General features: G+C 30.0%; 1 protein-coding gene across 1 annotated transcript in view; it reads left to right on the top strand.

Moving 5' to 3' along the window:
• The first annotated feature begins 5,988 nt into the window (after positions 1 to 5,988).
• LOC129912190 (uncharacterized) overlaps positions 5,989 to 12,810 on the top strand; it is a 68,584-nt gene continuing 61,762 nt past the window's right edge. Inside the window, exon 1 of the mRNA XM_055990335.1 lies at positions 5,989 to 6,151. The gene's annotated coding sequence lies outside the window, so the exon portion shown is untranslated. The remainder of the gene's footprint in view (positions 6,152 to 12,810) is intronic.

Raw genomic sequence — 12,810 nt, 5'->3', positions numbered from 1 at the left:
CGGTTATATTTGTACTTCTTTAATTTCTTCAAGTTGCATTTCGTTAAGGTATTTGAAAATTTTTAGGGCAGGTGGAAATGCTGACAGAAGGTATCAGAAGATATTTCGAAAATAAAGTAGTTGCCGAAATAGGTGGTGTTAAATCGAAAGAGTTATTAGAAAAACAACCAGATGACTGGTTTGATTGAATATTTGCCTCGGGGTCATTATTATCTGGGGGTCATAATGGCCTTGATGTAAATAAACAATGCGAAGAATTTCTTAAGAAAGAGTCGGTGCTTTATGACTCACAATTTCTTTGAATTGTTAAAAAAAACTACACTGAGGGAAAACCATAAAACAAGGTAAAATCAATGAAAACCACATTGATTTAACTATTATTCGGAATGATTTTGCGTTGAAGATGAACATTTTAAAATGAACGTGGAAATAAGGTTAATTTTTGATGGTTTTGTATCTTAAAGTCTCATAAATCAAAGTGGTTCATCTTTGAAACAAAGACGTTTCAACTTCAATTTATTTTTTCCCTCAGTGTACCAATAACAATCAAACTACAAGCGAAAAATAGTTTCATGTACAACATTGAAATATAAAATTTATTCTATAATAAAATCTCCAACTTTAAGGCTATATTCATCGAAAACCCATACCATAACATTCGTCCTTTCTACATTTTATTTTATTTGTTTTAAGAACTTATTTTCTGCTGCCAACAACATCAACCTCTTGTCTCTTGTTTGTAATATTGTCAGAGCATCACAGACATTCCACAAGCATTAATTAAAAAATGATTTCATCTCTCTATCTAAAGGATAAATTTTCCTGTTCGTGAAGATTGTTGTATATTTACGAGTAAAATTGGCAGAAAGGGTATGATATTTAATTTCGAAAAATTAGATTAACACAAAAACTTTGCAATTTTGATGCTGAATATTTTACAAAATTTAATCTTAATTGGTTGATTATTATAATCAAAGTTTTACTCTTTTGAATAATAGATGTGCTTGGTTTTAAGTTCAAAATAAATTTAATAATGCCAAAGGGGAAATAATATAAGTTGTAGTTATGGAAAGAAGGACGAAGGCTTTAAGTTGAAAACATAATTTTGTATTTAAAGGAGGCTGCGCAAAAGGTGCACCAAATAAAATAACTCTTTAAATGAAATTGAGCTCCAAGAAAAGCATGCATTTTAATTTCTTATATAAAGATGCTTTTTTGAATTTTTTTTTTCAAAATCGTAATAGCCATTTGAAAAAAAAATTTTTAAATAAAGTTGGTACTCTATTTTTTAGCAGTTATTAATCAACATATTCAACTAAAATTTCAAAAAAAATCGATTTTTCAAAACAAAATTTTCAAATTGGTTTAAAAAATCCAAAAATTATTCTTTTATATCATCATATAATAAAACGGCGAATATGGTTTTTGTGGTACAAAATACCGGGCACACAAAAACCGAAGTGGCATAAATTATACACTGAACGATAGAGAATGGCCTCTATAAGTGCAGAATCTATTTATTTTTTTACTTTTTTAAACCGAAATAATGAAATTAAACAAATTAAAATTCGATATAAAAAAAAAAAAAAACAAACCAAAACAAAACAAAAACAACTGGAATATCTGTTGGAAAATTTCCAATCGACTGGAATGAAATGTCATTCATGACTGAATGAATGAATGAAAGCATTCAGTGAAAATAAAAAAATAAAAAAACATTAAGGTGGTTTCACATTGGTGCGTTGTTTAAAGATCGCATGTTAACTAATGGTTAACTTTCATTGTTTTAGTTATCTAAGTTTAGAAGTAAGATGTTTGTTTTATTACCATGAATTTTTTTGTTAAAATCGAATTCTATTAAAATCGAGTCTATTACCCGACAAACAATTTTGGTTCTATAAAGCTTTACAGATGCAATTGTTGCAAAATTGTTAGTAGGATACTAAGGTCCAATCTTTTGTAAACACTTTTGATACAAATGAAATCTATCTTCGTCCTTTTCTCTCTTGAAAGAACACAAGAATTTGAGAGTTTCTTTACCATTTTACCAAGTTTTTACTTTTAAGGCTTAACTACATACACCACTTTTTGAAAAAGTACAAAAGTGAAAATAATTTTTATCTGGCTAGCGCAATTGTTTTGTGAAAAAGAATATACAAATTATTTTTTAGACCAAAAAATAAGCTTTCTGCATCATTTGTTTTAATTTTCCAGCCCGACAAAAATGCGTTTGAAAATTTTCACTTTTGTAATTTTTCACATTTTGAGCCAATGTAGTTAAAGCCTTAGACGTTTACATTTTTGCATAAAAGGCACTAATATTTTATCGCACACCAAATGCCGCATGACAAAGCGTTTTTCTCATGAGGTTCAGGGAAAACTAACAAAAACGTCTTTTTTGTTTCTTATCTACAATAACAATAAAAAAAGGGAAATTTATAATATTAATTTCTTTTTATTTCTTTCTAGCGCTATTTGTTTTTGTTTATTAAAGCAAAAATTAAGCTTTCTGCATCATTATTTTTGATTTTAAGGTAAGAAAAACTGTCAAAAATAATAAATGTGAATCTATCTTTAATCTTTTATTAATATCTGAACGCATTCATTAAAATTTTCACAAATATCATTCCAACTTGAAGTGCGATAAATAACGCCCTCTCCTTTCCGGAAATTTAAACTTCTACAAGCTAAGACGAGAACCTACAAAGACATACAATGGTGTGAATGACAAATTTGAGTGAAGTTGGTGGAGGTTGAATGATTGAATGATGGAATTTGAACGAATGGAACATGAGACAGGTTGATTTGAATCGCAAAATGCAAGGTGCAAACACAATGCATTAAGGCAATTACACTTTGCATTTTCTTTTTCGATACTTTTTTTACGTAGTTGAGCGTAGTTAAAACGTAGTTCAACAATATCTAAATCAGGTTTAAAAAATATCAAAAAGTATGTATATTATATATGTATACCTGTGTATTTTGTCTTCAAAAAGTGTAGTTAATCGCAAGAAAACAACAACAAATACTATACAAAATAATGAAACTATTTTGGTATAATTGTGTTTAAAACTGTGCAAATAAAAAAAATAAAGAAATTGGCACTCGAATTTCGAGGGCGGGGTCGGCTAGTTTGTATTAAAACAATAAGTGCTTTACTTTAAAAAATTAAGTTGAAACTAAGCAAATCGTTTAAGAGAAAATCAGATTAAAAAAAAAAAAGTTTTTTGAAGTCAAAACCTACTTCGAAAATGTAGGTTTAGGTACTACAATTGTGTTTCTAGAAACTACCATGTCTTGTAGCTTACGCCCCTTTATTTCCATCTTTGGAATACACTACTGATATAGTACTTTTTATAATAATACAAAAATTGAGGTAAAAGATAGGATCAAACATCAAAGTACGTAAAAATATCACATATAAAATATAAGAAAGATATAAGAAGCTTATCGATGCCCACACATCAAAGTTCTATGTTTCTAACCACAACCATTCATTTCACATATATTTACATATTGTATATGTTTTTATTGTATATATTAGTATATATATTACATTTTATAGATTTTTATGAATTTTATATCTGCAATTCAATAAAAATATCTAAGTTCATGGAATTATGAAATTGTACTTGTCGTCCTTTCAAAACCTTATTATTTTTTTTTTGCTGAATAATTTGATAACTGATGGAAATTTGATCCTTTTGATAAATTTATTTAAAAAAAAAGAGAAAAATCCTTAAAGCTAAAGGGTGCAAAAATAATATTATAAAAGGAAAAAAATTAAGTAACATGTGTATAAATTTCATCTTTTTTTTTTTTTGCTTTAATGTAATTTCTGACACATAAAAAGGCTTAAGAGAAAAAAAAAGAAACACACATAAAGCTGACTTTCAACGGGATCAACGAAAATCGTAAGAAACATATATCTAATTTTTTTTGTTCCACATACATGAATTTAAATATGCTTACATATATTTTTGTATAGGAGAATATTGTGTCACCAAAAATGTATAATATTCTAAATTTTGAATTCTCTTGAAAATAGCGGATATCCATTTGTAAACTTTTTTTTATGCCACCAATTCTCTCCTCTCAATGCTTTTGATTACGTGTATGGTTTTTCGTTTCTATAAGTGATGAGAAGAAATCCTTCTTTAAAATAGGGTCATTAGAAGAATAATATTCGGGTATTTGGAAACAAATACATGAATAACACATTTCCTTACACTATGCATCCGATTTATAAACTCACTTCCAAAATAATACACTGAGGGAAAAGCCACCATAAAACCACGTAAAATTAATGAAAACCACATTGATTTAACTATTATTCGGAATGATTTTGCGTTGAAGATGAACATTTTAAAATCAATGTGGAAAAAAGGTTAATTTTTGATGGTTTCGTATCTTAAAGTCACATAAATCAGAGTAGTTCATCTTTGAAACAACGATGTTTCAACTTCATTTTTTTTCCCTCAGTGCACCAATAGCATCATTTTTATAGTTTAAAAATTGTTAGTCTTAATATTTGAAATTGTAAAAATGTTGGTTTTATTTATTTTAAGCTTAAATTTAATTTTAAACAAAAATAAATAGAATTATCTCAATCAGTTAACATGGAGTGTAAAATTTTAAATCCTACTTCGCACCTCTGTTGAAGAAAATAAATCCATGCTGGGTCTAAAGGACATAAAAATGTATTCCACATCCGTTCACGATTCTATATGTTATTTTTTTTTTATTTTTTTTCCTGAAAACGCATAAATTTGATTAGGGATAGGAAGAAAAAAAATAAAAAATCCTTTCCCATTCTAGCACAAAAATGATTTATGACATTTTTCGTCCTTCCTTCTTCTCTAACTGAAAGAAAAAAAAAAACCTTTTTTTTTCAGTTCAAATAAGATAGAAAATGTGGCCATTTTTCGGTCATGCATGCAAACTGATTAGGATGGGATAAACCTATTATCACATTCAAGTGGTGGCTAATGTTATTGGATATAAAGGTTATATATATAGGACCAATAAATCCAATATTAAGAAACACTGAACGTGGTATGATAACATATGGTATATAGAAGACTGTAGACTAGAAAAAAGAAAAATAAAAACATAAATAAAATCAAACCCAAGGACAAAATCCTCTCTCATAAAAGCAGACAACGAAAAAATAAACACGTTTCAAAAATTGAAATCAAAAAGCTATTAGGAGTTTTTCATTCTCATAATAAATCTTGTTGTAATTATTTAGTGAGTTGTTGAATTTTGATTTAAGGTGTGACACCATTATATTTTGTATAGAAACCTTTTAATGTCTATTAAAATACAATTATAGCTATATTGTTTTTTTTTCTTGTTTTTTAATTGATTTCGGACATTTTTTTAGGTGGACTGTAGATAAAAAAATGTTCATAAATTATTATTTATTATAATTGAAAAAAGAAAAAAACTAAAAAAAACTGGGTTTAATGTTGCTGTTCCAAGAGCTATATGAGCTCACACTTTGTTGGACGAACAATTTTATTAATTGAACGCCAGATAATACTCACTAACGGTTAACGTATTTTCTTATTAATTAACAGAAACATATTTGTTTACCAATTTCTAATTAAAAGTAAATTATAAGGTCACTGTGGCGTATGAGTAACATTTTTTTTATGTGGGACAATAAGTTTAATAGATTTATCTGTAGCATTTCTTCTGTTTATGCTAACTTTTCACAAATCAAGCTAACTTCGAGGTCAGGTAAACCTTTGTAAGAAGCAATAGAAAGAGAGTAAAGAGTTTTTGTAGAAACAGTGAATTGAGAAATAAAATGATTACTGTCTCATCTAAGTAGTTCCAGCCCATTCATTAATTGAAGAATTCTAACTAGGGTGGGGCTCCAACTCACACCTTTTGGTTTGCAGTCAAGCATGCAAGCAGTGCACCATTTTTATTCGATAATCATATGAAAATAAATTCTTTTTTTTTTTGTTCCAGGTTGTTTTAACCTCCAAATCGAAAGTTGGCAATCACCAACAAGCACAGATATCCAAACTAGAATCATTCCTCTTCAACATCTTCATGATCTCCTCTATTCTAGATACTAAATGTTAGACGAGTTTTAGCACACATACGACAGCCGTTCGAGTTCTACCAGCGCACACAGGTAAATTTTTCCAAAAACATGGACATATCTATGAAAAAATGAAAGGAAAAGGAGTTGTTTTGGTTTACTTTTTACTTTCTTTTCTTTGGACGCTTTGTAAATTATTATAAAACATTGATTTTGTTGCTATTTTAAGATGAGAGTATTTTTGAAGGAATATCGTCTTATTAATCGATGAACCCTAGATACATACACGAAAAAGCAAGACTCTTCCTCACGTTCCATTTCCCGTTAGCAGTATGGAATGATTGCAATTTCATCTTAATTGTTTCATTCATAATCAACGTAGTATAATAGCTTAAACTTGTATAGATACAAAAATCTACTATAGCTTATTTTAAAGGTTATATCCTAAACGGAAACACTAAAACAGGATTTTTAAAAATTCAATCATTAAATAGGCTGGATATGGGTTTAATGAGATGGCAAGAGACGGTTGGTCGTAGTGAGTTGATTTTTGTAATCTATAAATTAATTTGTTAGAAAAATAACAAAAGTGTTAAAAAAATTAAATACAGAGTTAAAACAGTTTTTTAAAAACTATGCAAAACTAAATAATAGAACTTCCAAAAACGGGGTATTGTAGGTAGGGGTGGAAAGATAATGAAAACAAATTAGGAATCTCATACGAATATTTTTCTTGGGCCCTGATTTTTTAAATACGAATTTCTGAAACACATTTATTTTTTGGGGTATTTTTGATGTTTTTTTTTAGGAATTTTGGAAAGCTAGCTATTTCTAGAAGATTGTGCTTTTTATTATTGTTATTTGTTACTTGCTTTTTTCATCAAAAGGCTTTAAGGTCCAATTTTTTTACACTCCATTAACTTTTAAGTCGCTATTAAAATATGGAAATTTCAAAATTTTTATGCAATTCGACAGATTTGCAATTTTTAATGGGGACTCTTAAAAATATTATGTTGAGTGAATAAATTACGCATTTGATGGTCGATTTTTTTTTCAATTAAAAAAATGATGGGTTTTTGCTTTTTTCGTGAAATATGATTGGCTTCAAAAAATTATTCCTTTTTTATATTAAATAAAGTCTTAATCTTCCCCTTAAATCTTTTACTATGTCTGTTGTCTGTCAATAATTCGATAAAATTTTTACGTGAGGAAGGAATGCAGAAAATAAAAACATTTTGTCAACTAAGCTTAAACAAAGGAAGCATCGCGAAAAAAATTGAGAGAAGTTTAGTAGATACTCAGTACCTACATAAATGTAGTTTCCGCAAGACATAAAAGTAAAGAAAAATTACGAGAAATGAGAGTTAATCCGTTCTTTAAGAACCAATGGATACGCCATGATCAAAACAGCTTTTAGTTCGCATGACTCCGCTTTTAAAAGGAACTGAAAAACGGATTTCTAAACATTTGAAAAAAAAAAACAAAACTTCAAAATAAAACACGAATTAACAACAAAAAATAATTTATTGGGCCCTAATAGTCTAAGAGCCAGGAGCAGATTTCTTGCGTGAGAGGTAACCGATTCATATGAATGTCAGAGGTAGCGTGGGTCATGGTGATGACGAATACCTTAGTCTGCCTGCATTTATTTGGGCCGTTGTCGAGAAAAAGCGCATCAAAAGTACCATTTTTCTGAAAATCGATTTAGTGAGGGTAACCACTTAAAATTTATTGATAACCAACGCCACATACTCACTGATAACAAATATACCAATGGCAGACATTTTAAGTGCGGCCAAAGCCCCGGCAGACTGTCCCGAAAATGCGTTTTTTTTGGCGTTTTTAGACTTTGGGGTAACCACCTAAAATTAATCGCATCCTGTAGCGGTGGACTCCCTGATAACAAAAACACCCATGGCAGACATTTTGAGTGTGGCCAAACCCTCGGCAGACGGTTTTGAAAATGCAGTTTTTCTGAAAATTGATTTATTTAGGGTAACCACTTTATATTGGAAAAAGGTTCTACATAGTACAGGGTAATTTGCAATAGATGTAACAAAAAACCTAGGCGTGTACGTTGCACTCAGGCAAGAAAAAAATTGTATAGTTTTAGGCGGGGAGGGGCAAAAAGATTGAAATTTTTTATATAGGAAATATCTATATAAAAAATTGCAAACTTTTTGAAGTTTTTTTCCTACAGATCGAAAACGGTCTGTCAAATCGAAAAACCGTTAATGTAATAAATGAAGGTAATAAAAAGATCTACAACTTTTACTTCAAATTAATTTTTAAAAAAGCTCAAATAAAAGAGATATGACGAAAATAAGAAAATCACCCTTTGACTTGCTTCAAAAAAACCACGCTAACTCTTAAACCGAAGGTTTAATCGAAAAAACTTATTTAACATATTCTGTAGGAAATTCAATTATCTTTAAGATTGCAATACAATTTTTTCTGCTAGGTCCAATAATACGCGAGTTATGTGAAAAAGTAAAATAAATCAATTTTCAGAAAAACTGCATTTTCAAAACCGTCTGCCGAGGGTTTGGCCACACTCAAAATGTCTGCCATGGGTATTTTTGTTATCAGGGAGTCCACCGCTACAGGATGCGACTAATTTCAAGTGGTTACCCTAAATAAATCAATTTTCAGAAAAACTGCATTTTCAAAACCGTCTGCCGAGGGTTTGGCCACACTCAAAATGTCTGCCATGGGTGTTTTTGTTATCAGGGAGTCCACCGCTACAGGATGCGACTAATTTCAAGTGGTTACCCTAAATAAATCAATTTTCAGAAAAACTGCATTTTCAAAACCGTCTGCCGAGGGTTTGGCCACACTCAAAATGTCTGCCATGGGTATTTTTGTTATCAGGGAGTCCACCGCTACAGGATGCGATTAATTTTAGGTGGTTACCCCAAAGTCTAAAAACGCCAAAAAAAACGCATTTTCGGGACAGTCTGCCGGGGCTTTGGCCGCACTTAAAATGTCTGCCATTGGTATATTTGTTATCAGTGAGTATGTGGCGTTGGTTATCAATAAATTTTAAGTGGTTACCCTCACTAAATCGATTTTCAGAAAAATGGTACTTTTGATGCGCTTTTTCTCGACAACGGCCCAAATAAATGCAGGCAGACTAAGGTATTCGTCATCACCATGACCCTCGCTACCTCTGACATTCATATGAATCGGTTACCTCTCACGCAAGAAATCTGCTCCCGGCTCTCGGTCTATAAGGGCTATAATCAATATTTTCAAAAAAATTACTTAAGCTATCTAAATAGCTATTAAGGCTGTGTGGCAGCTAGTTACATCTACAAAACCTTCGATCTGTAAGTTCTCACATAGTTTTCTTTTACTTTATTGAAAACACTTTTCTTTTCGAGGTTTGTTAAGTGATAGTTTTATGGGTTGGAGTCGAAATGCAGCATGTTGCAAAATTCTGTATTCGCAATACTGTATACCAAAGTAATGTATGTCAAAATTCTGTTTGTGAAAATGCTGTACGAACAAAATTCTGTATAATTTCAAAAAGTGAGAGCGCACTTTTTTACATTTTCAAAAATATATTTTGTACATCATTTGTACAGAACTTTGAAATACAGATTTATTTAAAAGAGGTTTTATTATGAATTTCTAAAAGATCAACTTAATAAAGAGGCAAGCTTCTAATGCTGATTAATCTAGGAGCTACTGAAAAAGGAGAGAGAAAACAAAATTCTACACTTAATTAAAAAACAATCTGAATTAAACCACGTTTTACCTATAAAACGGATTGCAAAAAAATTCAATTTATATTGATTTTGACATTTTTTTGTAAAATGTATTTTGTATGTTTAATAAAAGTTTGATTTATGGATGTATGTTCCTAGAATTGATTTACTTTTTTACTTTAATAATTATGTTTGTATAAAATTATAACTTTATTGTCAATAATTATATTTAAAGCTAGATTTATGGGTTTTTTTTATTAATGGAAATTTCTTAAAAAATACTGTATTGAAAATACAGTATTTTGCCGTACAGAATTTTACAAAACAGAATTTTTCAAGTCACTATTTTGTTCATACAGTAGTTTGACATACAGAATTTTGTATTTACAGTATAATGACATTATACATTATGGTCTTACAGTATGTTGGCGCCACAGAATTTTGTCGTACAGAATTTTGACAAGCAGAATTATGACCCGCTCCCTAGTTTTATGTTTTCTAAAGTTTCAAATATTTAACCTCTTAAATTATTTTATAAAGAAAATTTTTAAATTGATTTATTAAATAAGAACTTTTGGCATTTTATTTGTCTGTAGCATGAAGTCGATATATTAGCCCCCTAGGCACGGTTTTTTTTTAAATTTCAATCATATCTTTATGAACAGACACACACATACATATGTCAATCTAAAAAGTACTCTACAAATCAGAACCAATTACAGTAAAAAGTAAACGACCACAACTACGGTGGTAGGTAAAAGGTATATCCAGTTAGATGACTGATGAACATCGTAACTAACTAGGTGTGTGAAATTCGATACAGTTGGTTAGCTAACACCATTGGGATTGACGAAGAGAAAAATATTGATTGATGTCCATCAGTTCCCCTATAGAACTATAGCGTCACCTTAATTATTATAAAATCTATTTTATTCTAAAAAAAAAAACTGCATTCCTATAAGAAACTCATGAATTTTTTTTAAAGCTTTAAATATAATTCAATTTATTTGAACAATTTAGATACAAAATACCAGAACAAACCATTCTCCTACACCCACTGCATTTAGAAGGACACCCACATACCGCATGATGTGACATTTCCAACTGTAGCATACATAATGAACCTCCTCAGGTATACAACACATCACTCTCTCACATTATATGTATACATACAACATTCCTAATTTTTAACCTATTAACTCTCAGTAGAAATTCGAAAATCACCCAATATCCTTGCCACAGGATAAAATATCACTCCCTACCAACACTGTGCACCCATTCCCATTCACTATTACTTGCCATTCCAGGTGCCTTTAATAAGATAATGGTGTTAAACTGTCAAGGTACGGTACTCTGCACCTGTCCTCCAGTCAGTCAGTGTGTGTGGTGTATGGAAAAACTGATTTAAATCCAATGCCATGCGGATGGCACGATGCGATGTGTGTTCCTCACTCAAAATATGTAATATTTATCCATCCAGTAGAAACAATTTTATAATTCATTTACTGGAACTCTCCAGAACCCAGAATTCAGTAGATTCGCATCGCACATATATGTAAGCTTGATGCTGCTATACGATATTACATTATTATGGTGTGTGTCTCTACTGTCTGCATATGTATCTTCACACGTGTTTTGTTCATGTGAAAGTGTCAGTGTCAGAGATTCTGATGAAAATGTGTAAATGTTACTGTACCCCGAGTAAGGTACAAAACATAGAGTACACTCTGATGGGATGGAATGCTAAAGCTAAAAGAAACAAAATTTATTCTTTAAATCGGTTCATAAATTAATTTTGTTGAAATGTAGTTGAAAAATCACTCAAGCATAATCATGATCATCATCATCATCACCATCAGAAGAATGAGATTCTGCCACACGGAAAGGTCACCGTGTTGTTTTAGATACGGAATTTCTTTTAATTTTTTTTTTTTTTAGAAAAAAAAAACATGGAATGAAGAAAACTTTGGTAATTAAAGAAACTGTAAGAATTTATTCCACACAAAATACAAAACTGGCAGAAGGAAAAAAAATGTCTCCTGCGCCTCTTTCACTCCCACAAAAAGTTTACTTTCTTAATTTGTTTCAAGGAAGAAAGTTATTTTCTATAATTTTTTTTGTGTTTTTACTTTTTTTCTCATTTTTTAATCTGGAATGGAAACAGGATCGGTCTTCTGTATTAAAAAAAAAACATTTCAAATGAATAATTTGTTTCATTTTATTTATTCATTCATTTTTTTTAGATTTTATTATTTTTGATGGAATAAGTTTATTATAAATTATGAAAAATCAAAACAACCTGAAACAGGACACAGGAGTCCTACCTAAAAGTTTGGAAGCATACTTCCATTAATCAAAAGGTTTTAAAAAAAGGGAGATGTTCTTTAGCAATCTCAAGGGAGGAGTTTTTGAAAAAAAACTTACTCAAAAAATTTTGGGATCTTTATTTTTGCGAACGTGTCTTGACCCTGATAAGAATGTGTCTTGAACGTGCCCCGTCCTTGCTTTTATTTAAATTATTTTAAACTAATCCAGCCCTGGTAAAATGAGTGAAAATAGTGGTTAAAGGAAATAGTCAAATGATTGCTTCATTTTCTTCTTTGAAATATAGTTTGTATCTCGATAATTAAGGAAATTGACTAAGTGAGAAAAGTCGTAATTTTGCTTCAGAAAGTTTGTCTTCTGTTCAAAATGAAAAAAAAAAAAAAAAAAAAACACACAAACAAAACCCACAATTGGAATGTGGGAGAAAGTTTATAGAAAATGTACAATCAAATTATTCATGGGTAGCTTGTTGACGGTTATCTGTTGTTTATCCTTAGACACACTTTCTAGAATATTTATTTTCTATCAACAGATTTTTACTGATTTTTTTTTTTTTGAAAGTGTTTTTTCATTTTGTGTCATTTCCTATAAAATTTCAACTAGTTTTTAATTGGTTTTTCCTTTCGAAACATCACAGGCTGTTAGTTAGAGATGTGATTTTTTTTTTTAATAAAAAAAAAAAACAACTACATGCAAAATGACACGTTGCCTTAAGGC

Source organism: Episyrphus balteatus, chromosome 2, assembly GCF_945859705.1.
Source record: "Episyrphus balteatus chromosome 2, idEpiBalt1.1, whole genome shotgun sequence".
NCBI classification, from domain to species: Eukaryota; Metazoa; Arthropoda; class Insecta; order Diptera; family Syrphidae; genus Episyrphus; species Episyrphus balteatus.
Note: the sequence above shows the minus strand (reverse complement) of the source record. Positions and strands in the feature narration are given on the sequence as shown.